Genomic DNA, 15,117 nt, shown 5'->3' with positions numbered 1-15,117 from the left:
GGGTCTTGGCAAGGTTTAAAGATGAATATGTCACTTTATTGGGGAGTAATGCCAAGGTCCTGACTCCACAAGAGGTCTATGATGCAGGTAAATGAAGTTTACAAAGCTCAACTCAAAGCTTTTCACCTGTTTGGCAAAGCTCTATAATTAAAATTGACCGGTCATGAAGACAAGATCAGGAAGCTGGTGAGAGAGAAGATGGATAAGATTATTCCATATCAAGTCAAGATCACTTCAAAATTCCAACATTTTGCTGACCAAATGGAAAGATTTGATCTGACTTCTGTAGAAAAGGATGTCAAAAATCTCAGACAATCTTTCATAGCTTTGCATGAAGTGGTTCAAAAGCATATTGTAAATTCCAATGATACAAAACTCAAGTTAAATCAGCTCCACCAAAGCAGATATGATCCTTTTGCACTTCTCATGGAGGGAATCAAACAGGCTGTGCAAGACACCTTTGGTACCTCTCTTTCTTCAAGCTCTCAACAACCAATTGCTACATCAACAAACTTACAGATTCAAGCTCTCCAATAACAAGTTTTAACTATGAAGTCTTAAAATGATTCACTCACAGCTCAAGTGTAAGCTCTCACCTCTCTGGTGTAGAGTCAACAGGCTGATATCCAGACCCTGGTGGACCTTAACAACCATTTACAAATGCAAAATTTTGTGGTTTTGGGAGCCATCATGGGCAAGCTTAACATTCCATTGCCTGCACTTCCTGAAGCTATGAGGCCTGAAATTCCTACTCCTCTTATCATGTCGGCCAACAAGACTAAGGGGGAGATAGAGGCTAGGATATTAAGATCATCTACTCAAACTATTCAAGCTTCTATCAAGGGCAAATCTCAAGAAGTTGATATTGGAATGGAGAGGCTTACCAGAGCAGCTGAGGGACCTAGTTTGAGCATGGAATTTGATGAATTGCTCAAGGCTCTCAGGGCTTCTCTAAGAAACAATTTCTTTACATACAAGAAGGCATTGGACAAGACAATAAACTCTATAAGGGTGATCTTAGTGACAAAGGATAATTTTCAGGAGAAAGGATTGTGATCAATATAAATGACTCAGGGGTAGACAGGTGTATGCAGGTGTCCCTTAACTATCTCATCTCTAGAAGGGCATCTGAGTTGGAAATTCTAATAAACAAAGTCCACATAGTGATTCAAGAAGACACTCTCTTGCTAACTAAATTAAAGAAGGCTCAAGTAGCTGCTTTTCCAGAAGCATATTTACATCCAAGTAAGGGAGTGGCATACATCTGTGCTACCACCAAACATTGCAAACACTTTCATATTCCTAAGCAATGTGTCATGGCCAACAAAAAGCTCATTATGATCTTGGAGTCTGACTTGAAGGTTAAAAAGTACAAGAATATTGAGGATGAAGAACTGATTTAGCTGTTGGGGAGATATCTGAGGAATACTGAAGCCAACTTGCCTAAAATTCAAATCAATAAGGATGACTTGGATGATGATGAGCAGAAGAAAGATGATCAAAAACCTTATGGCTCAAATCCAAGTCAACCCTCCAAGGCAATTGGCATCAAATGAGAAGAAAAGAGATGCTGAGAAGAAGGGAGATGATAAGAAGAAGAATGAAGAGAGAAGAAAGAAGAAGAAGGAAGACATCCCAGAACCACAAAAGCAAACCCTACAAATCCAAATCAATCAAGCTCAATCCTCTAAGCCAACAAACTCAAACATTATACCACCTCATACCTCTAAGCCCAAATTTTTGTACAAACAAACACCTTACTGAAAATACCAATCACCTCAAGCCAAACCTCTCTAAAGAAAATCTCAAACCTACCTTCTATTAAGCCACCAACCAAAATTAATTATAAATATGTTGGAAGGAAACCAAAGAACCTGCAAGTAACTGAGAGGGCCATGTGGAACTGTTTCAATTAAAGTGATTTCTACCTCTGAACTGGTGTATCACAGATGGAGACTACTTTTAACAATTAGCTGAAGAAATGGTCAAAGTTTGGGTTGTAACACTAAGGGAAGTAAGAATCTACTATTATGATGGAACCTTCACATTTCTTGGAATAAACTTAATGAACACATTTTCACCCACATAGATCAAAAGGGTGATAAGCTTACTGAAGGACAAGGATACTGCAACTAAGGCATGGAGGTCTGTATTGGCTGTATGGTTGATAGTAAGGGAAGAAAGAAGAGCAAGAGAAAAGGCTGAAAGTGAGGAGAGGAAAAGAAGGTATATTGAGGAGATAGAAATGTTTATTCAAAAATCTGAAGAACTCAAGGAAAAGGGGATGAGTAGAGTTACCAAGGATGGGCAATTTTCTAAACATCAAGGTTGGAAGATTCTCAAGATTTAGGATGGGTCTCTTAAATGGTTATCCATTAGATGATAAGCTTAAAATTTGTAGAAGCTCTAAGAGGGACACCTATCATAGAGGAACTGGAAATACTTGTAGAGTTAAAGGACCTCATTAGAAAAGAAACAAGAGATGAGACATTTGTCTGATGAATGTATCTTTCAAACTCAAGAAATTATTTAATGTATAAAAGTTGTATTTCTGTCAATTTATATGTAATATTTTATTATTCATTGTGACTTGGGGTTAATGTAATATATAATAGATGATGTCAAAGATTACTGAAGCTGACAATGTCATTAGCAATCAGTTAAGCTTGGGGTCAATCCTAAGTAAGTTGTATTGTTATCTAAATTTGTATTTTATACTTGTAACACTTAAAGTCTGTAAAAATGCAAAGGAGAAAACTAGAGTCTTTTTCCTGAAATAGTATCAAGCCAAAGAATTCTATATGGAAGAAGATCAAGAAGATCATGCCTCAGAAGAATTTTAAAGAAGCTTGGAGTTAAATAAATCTGTTTGGAGAAAAATGTTCTAAGTCAAGATCTCTACAAGTCACAGATTTAATGTTATAGAGAAGTCATTCGAGAACTCCAGAATGACTTATCGAGAAGTCATTCAAACTCCAAAGAGTACCGACGGATAAGCAATATCTACTTGATGGATGAGCTATATATCCACTCGATGGATGAATAACATCTACTCGCCGGATGAGCAATATCTACTCGACGGATAAGCTATACATCTACTCGATGGATGAGCAATATCTACTCAACGGATAAGCAATATCCACCGGAAGTAGAGAAGTCAGAAAAGCTACTCGAGAACTCAAAAAGATATCGACAAGTCATTCCTTCACTAGAGAACTCAGAGTTATCGACAAGTCTATATCCATTCGAGAACTCGGAGATATCTACAAGTCAAGTGAAGTTATGAAGACAAGAGATCTCGCTAAGCTGAAGACCTCTACAAGCCAAACTCATTATGAAGTACTAGAGATCTCGCTAAGCCTTTGTACTTATCGAGATATCAAGTGTTCAAATGAATCAAACTGGAGATCTCAAAGTACAGTCTCAAAGTACAAAATTGTAGATCAGTTTAATATCCAAGATAAACAATCAACAAACAATCCAACAGCTGGATTGACAAGTCTACAAAAAGCAGCTTGAAGTGTGTGCAAGATCAATGGCAAAGATTAACTGACAGAGGATGATTAAAGTAAACACGGGATGCTAAAGATATGTTAATCCAGAAATGGAAGATTTGCTTTTCTATAAATAGAAATGACAAGTGACAGTTTAGAAAAGCTAATAGCATGTTTATTATCCACTGTGTAAACCAGCTGTTAACTGAGCTATAAAGTCAACACCGGTCCTCTAGTTAGAAGTAAGAATTTATATCAAAATTTTTGTAACACTCTCAAGAAGAAGCTGAGCTCTTTAACTTCGAAGAGCTTAGAAATTTTGTAGCAAAGCATCTTAATTTTTAATACAAAAATTAAGTCAGTTTTGAAGATCTGTGTTCTTTATTTTATGCAAGTTTAATTTCTGCATGAACACTTTTCTATACAAGATTTAATTTACTTTGTTCAACCATTATCTTTCAAGAAAAACCTAAAATCAGAAAAATACATTCACCCCCCCCCCCCTCTGTGTGTGATTCATAACCTAACAGTTAGTCTTGTTACCAGGAATGGATTTGTGATAAATAATCTTCTCACAAATTGGGGGAGATTGTTGTGCAAGACATGCCTGTACTATAACAAGACTAAGTTAAATTGACAACCCTAAGAATTAGTTGTATGATAATATCAATTTGTGTTTTGTACTGTATTACTTGAGTCTATAAAATGTCAAAGATTGGACTGGAGTATTTTTCTGTAAACAGTCTCAAGCCTAAGAATAAACTCTGAAAGAAGATCAAGAATATCATGCCTTAAGGAAATTATGAAGAAACTTGGAGTTGAATAAATCTGTTTTAGAAAAAATATTCTAAGTCAAGATATCTACAAGTCACAGAACAAGTCATACAGAGAAGTCATTCGAGAACTCTAGAATGACTTATCGAGAAGTCAAGCTTGACTTATCGAGAAGTCTTAGAGATATCGACAAGCCAAATGAAGATATGAAGATTGGAGATATCGACAAGTCATTCCTGCATTCGAGAACTCAGAGTTATCGACAAGCCAAAATGAAGATATGAAGATTGGAGATATCGACAAGTGAATTTTCTCTTTAGAGATCTCAGAGATATCGACAAGTCAAAATGCCTATAGAGATCTCAGAGATATCGAAAAGTCAATTCCACATGCAGAGATTTGGAGACCTCAACAAGTCTAGTTCACATTCGAGAATTCAGAGTCCTCGAAAAGTTAAAAGACTTATAGAGAACTAGGGGATCTCAATTAGCTACTATACTTATCGAGATGTCAATTCTCTATAGTTCAAATTGGAGATCTCGATATGAAACTCAAAGTAAAAAATGCAGACAAGTTAAAGATCCACGATTGTCAATCAACAAACAAATCAATCACTGATTTGAAAAGTCTACAAAAGCAGCTTGAAGAGTACAAGATCAAAGGCCAAGATTAACTGACAAAGGAAAGTAACAGATATGCACGATTTACAAAGATACACTAAGCTAAAAATGGAAAGCTTTAGAGATTACTTTTAGTATGATTTAGTACAGTCTATTATATGCTGTGTAAACCAGTATTTACTAATCTATAAAGTAAACACTGGTCCTTTTCTTTTATAAATAACAAACAGATCTAGATTTTCTAGTAACTCTCTTAAGAAAGAAGCTGAGTTCTTTATCAACAAAGAACCCAGCATTTTAGCAAGACATACTTGAATTTAATATAAAATTAAGTGAGTTTTGAAGATACTGTGTTTCATATGCATGTTTATTAAATCCTGTTTAAACACTATATCTCTACAAGTAAAACTGCTTTGTTCACCATATCCAAAATAGTTTAAAAAGCTTAAAAATATTGAAAATACATTCACCCCCCTTTGTGTTGTATTCATTACCTAACAGACCGTAAATAAAATATTAATTGAATATTCAAAATAATATCCACTTTAGGATTTAAAACTATCGATTATACTTTATTCGATTACTAGATATCGAAAACCGTATGTAACATACTCAGGAACATCGTCTCCCGGTTTAAAGTATAATGTTCAAACTTGTATGCCCCGTGCTAAGGGTATACTTAAAATATCGCTTATCACTAACATATGTATTATGTAGCTCGTAAGCTCTACTTTAAACAATCATTTTTCACTATCGAAATATCATAATTTTAAAACATGCATGCATATATATCGTAAGATTTTAACTCAAATTCATACATGCATTTATATCTCAAAACTTTGCATATAGCTGTAATCATCACAATAACAGTAATTAGGGTTCGAAAACTTGCTTCATAAGAATTCATTATACTTTGATAAGCAAGATATAGTTTTAAGAAACTTTCATAAAAAAACCAAAGTATGTTTTATGATGTAAAACATAGGGTTAGGAAACTTGCATAACATACTTACATCTTATATGAAAAACAAAAATATAATATTTTGAAAATAGAGTACAAGATTGGAAAACTTGCCTGGAGTCCAGCTATATAGTCTCAAGGGTTCTCACAGTCCTTAATGTTCTCAGAGCTCCACTCGCTCCGACTGGTTCTATCAACGGATATATTAATCTAAGCTAGCTTCAATAACTAATAAAAAACTAAGAAACATAACCAACTCCATTAACTCATTACTTGCCAAGACCTTGATATTAATCTACAAACCTATATCGAGTCCAGTAAACACAAAAAATAGCTTATACTTAATCCATGGTCTTTACTCTCATTATCTACAACAATAGGTAGTCATGATAATACTCAACAATTTCCATGTTTTAACCGATTTAAAACTACCCATTTATCTTGGTCAGAACGGATGGTCAAAGTAGTGCATCTATAGTTGACTTTTCTTAGAGTTACTATTATGCGACTCGCACTCTAACAATTTTAATAAATCAAGGAATTCATATTTAAATATGAAACACTTACAAACTCTTCTTGGGTATCTGTAATATTTATCATAAAAGTTTGCATCAAAAATAAGAGTTTAACCTGATAAAAAATATTTTAAAAGTTGAGTCTTCTACGGAATTTTACTATATGGGTCACTTTTACTAAAATGATCGTTTCTCCTAAACTGTAAATTTTCTCGACACAATATTTATATGGTTACAATATACAAGACAAGCTCTTTACATCCATGACCAGTGGTTCTTGAAAATATGTAGTTTACAGTTCGGAAAATGTACTATAAAACAACCTAAAATGGATAACATTACGCGAACATTACGACGACTATAAACGAGACGCTTTTCATTATTTAAAATATACCAAAACCAACCAATCAACCCACCATCCACCTTATACTCCCTAAAATCAGTCAAATCCTCCATTAACATTCTAAACCCAACTTCAAAAAATTAACAAACAACTCAAAACTTGACAAACACATCATCCATTCATCAAACATCAATAACCAAGCCACTTTCTAACTATACAAGCTATAAACAACACTTAAAACGCATGAAATTTTTTATGAGATTACTATTCATCATCTCTTAACTTGCAAGAGTGAGATGCTAGAGTGAATGGGTATAAGAGATGTTACCATCAAAGAACGGGTTCGCTTTCCTCTTCGTTTTAAGCTATTAAACGCGATGATCCACCAAGAAACAAGCAAGTTTTGATCTTCTTCTTATGTTTTCCTTCAGATCGGTTTTTCTTCACAAAAATGGGGGGGGGGAGAGGCTGATCCTTTGGGGTTTTGATAATGTGAGGTTTGGGTTTAATTTTTAATTAGGTTAAACTTTATCAAATTACAAGTTAACCCCTCAAGTTTGCTCAAATTACAAAGTCTCCTAATTCCAATTTCATTGCATTCTCTTTTATCAATTGTTCCTCGAATCCTTGCCGTCATTTCCAATTTTTAATTACACACTTAATAACCATTTATTATTCTAGAACTTCCGCTGAAATATGGGATCGATCGGAGACCGAATTTTTTTACTATTCATCGGGCACTATTCATCATATTTTTTAACTTGCTCATTTCAAATTCTAACGAACCCAAATTACGTTCATTTAATTCCTAGATTAGGAATATCTCCTTGTAAATCCATTTTGAGGAATTAAATATTCCTACACTTTTTCGGTTACCAAAACAGTTCAATTTTCGGTCAAAATACAAGTCGTGAATCTCTGAGATCTGACCTGATTTACATACACTTATTTATATTATGGATCACTAATACTGATTCTGAATTCCCTTATGGGTCTTACAACATAGGTGGCACGATATATATTTACTTATACTGTAAAGTTACTATTCATTAACTTTACACCAGAAAAGACTGATCCTCAATTACCAATAGAATACGCATTCATTTGAATCCCTAATTATAACACCAAATGTTTAACATCCTTAAAGCATTAATACTACTGTGAATACAACTTCTATATCCTTTATAATCCTTTAATTTTAATCATTGAATCTCAACGTTTTAGACTTAATCCCTTCGATGTCTAGAGGATTTTCGGGAGAAATCAAAGTGCTCGTTTTCGAATTCTGGCGATAGTTACATACACTCAAATTCATTACCGAACACTAATATTGTGACGTCCCTCAAATTCGGGGGTCTGGATTTGACATCATCACACGAAAATACTTTTAAAACAATTTTGAAAACCTGTATTTTTTTAGGATAATAAAAATCAGAGAATTTAAAACCTGAACATCTGAAAAGGATTTAAAAGAAAATGGTTTAACCCCCTAAAAACATGATCGCATACAGGTTACAGCATTGAAATTAGAATCAACCACTATTATTAATAACAACATCTTTTACAACATCCAGTCATCTTCGATAAGAAGAATCAATACTACTTTATTTATGAACCTGATTTAAAACTGAATCTCAATAAACATTTCTAACTCGAACCTTCTTTATCAATTTCCTTGGATACCTTCTTTGACCTCTGGATAACTTAACCACTCATACTCTTCACACAGCCTTAGCCTTAAATGCTATCGAACTCGAGCAACTCATTTTCAAGCCTTTCTGAAATTGTTATAAGAAAAGTAATGGTCAGCAACAATGCTCAGCAAGTACCAATATAGCAACAACAATTCGACATAGTTTAACAAGAGTTCACAATCTCAGGGTAGTATTTGCAGCAATTGAAAACTGAAAATTCAATCATTGAAAGGAATTATGAATTGGACTTATCTCATTTTGACTAAAAACCAAAGGTTAGGATGCTGATCAGTCACGCATTAACCCCGAACATGGCATATAGCCATGTTCTGTATACTAAATCCAAGGCACACATTGGACTACATTTGACCACGAATCTAGTCTGACCACAAATCTAGTCCACATATTTTATAAAAATAATCCAATTCCAATAATCCAATTCAATAAAAACATTCACTTCTATAAACAAAATCATAATAAACAGTTATAAAATATTTAACTAAAACAACATTTGTATTTGATAATAAATTCATATGCGACAAGAGTTTCAACCTTGTAATAACAAAGGTTTGGTATTCATAAAATAAAATCAGGTATACAAGGGTATGTATTCATTGAATGAAAGGTATTTGGAGATTTTGAAGTGGTATCGTAGGATATGTGTTCATAGGATATGATAAAGTGTTTGGCTTTTCAGAACTTGAAGGTAGAAAGGAATCATGGGTTACATTCTCAAAAGTAAAGGTTTACCAGATGTAGCTCATAGTATAAACATGAAACCAGAATTTTGGAAGAAACATCACAATTTATACAACATTTATAAGAAAGGAATTTAGGAAACTTGCCTTAAATCCGATTTCAAACTCACAGTTCAATCTCATCTTTCCAATTCCATAATCTATGCATATCGTAACTCACGCATAGCCTCTGACTATACTCTATTCACTGCACACGTTGCTTTATCGACTTATTCCTTATTCGCTTTGTGACATCATTTGACCTTTTGTACGTCTTCGATATTGCACGTCTCGTCCAGATCCTTTACGAGAATAACACAATACTATAATCACTAAAAAGTCTATCGAATTTGTCTTATAACTATAAAACCTCATATCTGTAACCCTTCGCACATACTTATCACGTATTTTGATAAACGCTTACCACGTAACCAAAACTCAACTTATAATTCTTCTGACTTACCCATTACCAGCTAAAACATAAACATAATTCAGCTCATATAACTCTTTTAAGCTTATCAACTATTACTTAACACGTAGTCATGCTTTGACTCAATCACAACTATTCTATAAATCAATACGAGTACCGATCATATCAAAAATCTGACATTTATCTCGCCTATCTATTAGACTATCCCCTGTTATTCTATTTTAATCAACAATCAATCAAACTGAATTCCAATATCAATCTGGACACGATATTATGTTACTCAATTCACTTATCACGTTCTTATCACAAGAAATAAACATATACTTCACATAATCGTCAATTAATACATCATTAGATCATATATATAATCATATTATGCATATCCAATGACATGTACTCGCATTTTCGATTCAATCATTTTATTATAAAATATTAAAATAGACAATATAAACTTCTAATCACTTTTCGTATCATCTGAATCTGAATTATGGATCAGAAGATACGATTAAACCAGTTTTCCGACACTCTTACCAACACAATTTATACAACATGTAAACACTTATTCCACATATCACATAATTCATATAACATATAACTTAGTTTATCACAACATTCGACTCGGTATTTTTCAAACTGAAATGTCGAAATACAACTTTTTGATATTTACGCGACTCAGAAATGTTTACAAAATCAAGAGAACTTTCGGAAAAAAAAATTATGTCTCGAAAGTATTTTTATAGAAGCATAATATTTTTCTGAGTCTAGACGCGTTCGTTTCGTATTAAACGGACAAACGATCTATTTATTACAAATAAAATAAGAATAATTCAATTAATAATAATATTAATTGTATTTTAAACACCTTTATATAATGTTTAAAAGCTCAAAATGATTTTAAATCATTATTTGGCTTAATTATAAATAATTACATTTTATTTAACCATTTACAGATAAAATTAATTGATTAAATGAATTAATCAATTAAATAAATCAATAAATAATTAATTAATTAAAATAAATTATAAATAATTAAATCAAATTTTGAATTTTTGGAAATAATAAAGAAAATTATTTTGTAGGATTAAAATAATTCAGTTAATTATTAAATTATTTAACCAAATTATTTTAGGAATTAAAATGAATTTTTTGAAATTAAAATAGAATTTTGAATTATTTTTAAATAAAAATCTGTAAAAACATATTTCTGAATTGAATTTAGGATTGAGGGGGATCAAACCCGGGTTGTTATTGGATCAACAACCGGGTCACGAGGAACAATCCGGGTGGCAAGAACACCGACCGGATAATGGGCAACAACCCAGTTTCCGGCGGGTTCGCCAGATTCTGGTGACCTCAATTCAAGGTTAATTCGAACAATTTTCTTTGATTTCTTAGTCCCAATCGATCAAACATCAACCCAACAATTCTACCAAATCATTAACATCAACTATCAACAGCCGAGATAACTTTTCTGGCCAAAATCAAGGAAAATCCGGTTAGCTTAAACTTAACTCCGGCCAAGAATCGTTTTCTTTGATTTCTTAACCAAATTCAATGATTTTGGTATCAAAATGAAGCTCTAATCATCTACAATCTATTCATGCAGTCAAACACAATCAACAACTACAGAATAATCCTAAAAAATTAAATTGAAAATTGTACAAAAACCAAAAACTCGATTTTATGCCAAACTGAATCAAAATCATGAAATTTATATATCAAAATGATCCTTGCAACCTCAGAAATCATAATCAATCATCAAAATCAATTAATAATCATCCTAATTCAAAATGAATTTTAAAGAAAAATATGAAAAATCGAAATTGAGAAATAATCAACCTTATACGAAGATTTTAATACGAATACGACCGTCTCGTCGAGAGCTTCGATTTGACTATCAATCCGCCTCCATCAGATTCCAATAACTTCTTTGAATCCTTATTTAATTGCAAAGAACACGAAGAACACGCTTCATTTCTCTGGATAATTATGAATTTTTAATGTATACTTGTGTTTATCTGTATAAAATGAAGTGAAGGGAAGGCTATATATATTTACGAGAAATTAGGACCCCATTGGATCATGCCGAAGATAAAATCCAATATTTAGTGGCTAAGAATAAATGAAAACCAATCCAAATGGTCCCCGTTTTAGGATAAACATCAAAACCAGGTTTTTAAATACAGTTTTGGGGCTCAGCGCTTTTGGTTGCACATATTACGAGAAGATAAGATGGTTTTGTAATCAAAATATCTTGAATAACGATACTATCCATATTGCAAGTATATCGAGACGATAAAATAAATTTTAATACCTGTAAAACCGACCCGAAATCTTTACAGATAAAACCGAACTCCGGATCAAAAAGTTCAAACACGAAAAGTGCTCGGAATTACCAAATTAGTCTAGAAATCATTTTTCGAAAAATATTTTGGTTTTTGATTCCCCACACCGTGGAAGCTGCTGGTTTCCGAATATCACAAATAATTAATAAATAATTAGAAAAATCATTAAATAATCCATAAATCATTTATAAAATCATATAACAATCAATATTTCACTTGATAAATAATATACGACCTATTCCAGAATATTAATAATTAAAATTCACCATTTTGGCATATATAAACCGCAATTACAGAAAATCATTCACATATAATTTCACATAAATTTTACATATACTTACATAATATTTATAAATTATCCCAGCTAATCATACGATCGAAACCACACGTACCACTTGAACACAAACACTTATACTCACATAACTAATCAATCCAGATTTTAGAAACAATATATGAACTTTAGTTTAGAAAGAAATTTATACATCGACAACACAATAATCCGAAATTTAAATATAAAATTTTGAAAACTATATAAGCTGGAATAAAATATTAGATTTTATTACTTTCTTTTTTAAAGGAAAAATTACTTTTATAATAATAAATAAATTTTAAAAAGTCTGGGTCATTATAAATATGGACTCAGAATTCCAATAACAGAACTTCTACATATGGTCGTCTGAAAATATTCACATCAACAATTTTTTTACTATTCATCCAAAAATATCAAAATAGTCCCAATCTTCAGGTTATTACAGTCTGTTATGCAAGACATGCATGTATAATAATAAGACTAAGTCACATTGACAACCCTAAGATTAATGTGGCACCCCAAAATTCGGGTCGGGAATCTCGGAGACCATACCATCTAAACCACTATATACCACATACCTCACACCATAAGATATAAATACTCACACTTTACGACCCCACACTTATCACACACACACTTACAGGTTATTGTCTTGGAAATGAACCATTCATTACTAGAGTAGATTAAACCGTAAAGTGATAATTATTACAACCCAAAAGTAATTAAGTCTTACCGGGGAATAACCCTTTAAGTAAGGCTAGTCCGTCGGCCAAATATACGTTTCTTATTTATTACCTTACATAAGTCATACGTATAAATAAGCCGAACTAAAAATCCAGCTTATTCGGACTACCTGCGGTACAACACCAAACAATCTACGAAACAGCTGGCCATTTCCTACCTGTTTCCTGGCTGTGGTTCTCATGGTAGGCATCTTGATTCACTGTTGTGTTGTGTCATTTAAAAAAAAAAAGAGTGAGCTATAGTGCCCAGCATAATAATGTACAGTATGAAAATGATTGTATGATAAACTTACGTAAAATATCATTTATGATAATTACGTTTTATTCAAAAATAGTTTCCCTTGGTGATACATACCTTTTATAAAAACAATCCTTTAGTGGATTTTATTAACCTGCGAATACCTTAATAGTAAACCCAACACTTAGGCTTGGGTTACGGTATTGCATCACAATTCCAATTGGAAGCATAGTACATTCGTTGGAGCCATCGCATACGATGATCAGTCGTACTATGATAAAAGTAACCTTTTCTACTAGTAGAAAGACGACACATTTTCTACTAGTAGAAAGACGACACCTTCCGAAAATCAGAAAGTATTTTAAATCAGGTTCTATGATTTTAAATCATAAATAAACCTTTTAAAAAATAATAACTAATTAAATGATAATCGATAAATAATTAAACCTTGAATGAGTTTACTCTTTAAAATAATATTTAAAATAATATTCCTCAACTAGTTTATGTTTACGCAATTAATAATCTTTCTTGTTTAATCATGTTTGAAATAAATAATCGTTCGAGCATATTTCTCCATAATAAAGGAATAGGTATAAGATAATTATTATTCGTACAATAAAATATAGTTGAGAGAATATGATCATTGGGAAATTGTTTTATTAAAAGTTCGAGGTATTTTAATGTTTCGTAAGTGGATGTTGAGTCCCTTTTAAAACGTACTATTATGGACTTGTAATCGTCCCATAATATCACTGGAATGATTCCCGGGTTTTCATCTCAAAATCCCGACCGACTCTCGGTCTTATAATCATATGTCACGCTTAAAGCGGAATTAAATATTTTACGATATATACTTATCGTACAACATCGCTACATATTGCGAAAAGTTCAATTACTACGTATCATGGCAAACATGGTATTTATGCAATGATAACAAAACAATCCTTTCACAACACAACAGTAAAATGGAGTTGGGTTCGTAAAGTTTCCTGGGTATCTCGAGGTGGAGGATGCTCTAGGTTCCGCTCGGAAATCTATAATCATGAACACAATTCATTTTGTTAGGTCCCGTTCTAATTTACGGCTACCCGCACTCATGTGCTAATTATTATGCACCCTCTCAACTTACATTACCCTTATTATTCCTTTAAGTCCTTATTCACATCATGGTCGCTTCCTTTTTCAAAGTATCTTAAGTTCATTTTCATTTTCGTCGTCGGCTCCGCATATGGATTCCACGGTTTATAATCGCGCGGTCTCGGCTCCGATATTTTTATAAAATTAAAAAATCATTATTCTTACTTGAAATTTTTATGGAAGTTATGAAACTCAATATTATACTCTCTGTAAAAATTTCATGATTTATGAACCTTCTTAAGTCGATCCTTTATATTTTCAAAGTTTGTAATTCGTAGCAGTTTTTGTCGCGTAAATGACTTTAAGTAAAACGGCCATAACTTTTGATCCGTAAATCGGAATCAAGTGATTCAAGCGCCTAAATGATACTTATAAAATTTTCTATCATAAAAAAGGTTTAATTTTCAAGAAACTACAGTTTATATCTTCGGGACTTTCTGCACAAACTTAAAGTTATATTTTGTTCATTTTAGCGAGATTACGTTTTTGATCGGAGTTTCGTTTATGCCTTAAATCTTTACACTACCCCCAACAATCATCATATCATCATCAACACACTAAATCCTCTCAAGAACATCATGTTATTGAGGCAACAACAATCAACCTTAAATCTACTTAACTAAATATCAAGATCCCAACAATATCACCACTAAAACTAGGTTTACAACTACATACTAAAAGGATCTTGAAATTGAATCTTAAATAAAGTTAGGTCAAAGATTTTTACCTTTATTGAAATCTTGAGATGTGTTCTTGATGATGGTGAAGTCTTGGGA

This window comes from Apium graveolens, chromosome 11 (assembly GCF_009905375.1).
Source record: "Apium graveolens cultivar Ventura chromosome 11, ASM990537v1, whole genome shotgun sequence".
Taxonomy (NCBI): domain Eukaryota; kingdom Viridiplantae; phylum Streptophyta; class Magnoliopsida; order Apiales; family Apiaceae; genus Apium; species Apium graveolens.
This window is presented reverse-complemented; position numbering follows the sequence as displayed.